General features: G+C 44.6%; 1 pseudogene; it reads right to left on the reverse strand.

The window, feature by feature from the left end:
• Positions 1–237: 237 nt before the first annotated feature.
• LOC121918400 lies at positions 238–439 on the reverse strand (annotated as a pseudogene).
• Between the last annotated feature and the right edge of the window lie 481 nt (positions 440–920).

A 920-nucleotide genomic window follows, 5' to 3' on the forward strand; every position in this document is an offset into this window, starting at 1 on the left:
ACACCAGTATCCGGCCCTTCCGCAGCGGTGGAGGCATGGAGGAGGCTGGATGCCGGCGTAGAGGCCTTGAAGGCCTCCGGCACAGGGGCTCTGCCTCCTCACCGCCACTGCGGGAAAGGCCCGATGGCGGTGCTGTTGGGGGCCAAGAGGCCTCCAGCACCGCCATCATGCCTTTTCACGACAGCGGCGAGGAAGCCAAGACTTAGCCTCTGCCGCCGCCACCTGGCTTGCCCCGCAGTAGAAGGAAGTTGTCCCCAATGGTGTGCCGCCATTGGGGACAATTTCCAGATTTGCCATCCGCGGATGCTCAAATCCGCAGATGGCAAATCCGCATATAAGAAGGGCCGACTGTACATAGTCCTCAAATAGGGGATGTATCAGATATTAAACTGATAAGAACAGATTAAACCTTTTATTAAAGAATATTTAGGAATACAGTTTAACATAAAACAATAAGTAATACATATCAAGCCAACATATTTTACATATCAATATATTTTAAGTAAAATAGAGCACACTAAGGAGTCACACACACACACACACACACACACACACACATATATATATAATCTCCTTTACTTTTAATCACTAATATATCTATGCAGTTGCATACCATAAAAGGAAAGAGAAAGAGAAAAAGAAGAAGGGAGAGAAGGGGAGGAATAAAGGGGAGTTAGAAAAGAAGACTGAAACCCCAGCTGGTTCCTCATACTGACGATGGCCCGAAATGTGCTCAATGTAAATGTTTCTGGACCATCTAATGCTATCTGGCATTTTCCCAGGACTTTATAACAATTTAATACTTTCTTTAGAAGCTCTAGCTCACTTTTCTCTGTATTAAATCCCTCTCATTTTAAATCCATTTAAAATCTCTCTTGTAGTTGATTGTATAAGAGCCGATGCATTTGGGAATCTTGCTG

Source organism: Sceloporus undulatus, unplaced genomic scaffold (genome assembly GCF_019175285.1).
Source record: "Sceloporus undulatus isolate JIND9_A2432 ecotype Alabama unplaced genomic scaffold, SceUnd_v1.1 scaffold_10422, whole genome shotgun sequence".
Taxonomy (NCBI): domain Eukaryota; kingdom Metazoa; phylum Chordata; class Lepidosauria; order Squamata; family Phrynosomatidae; genus Sceloporus; species Sceloporus undulatus.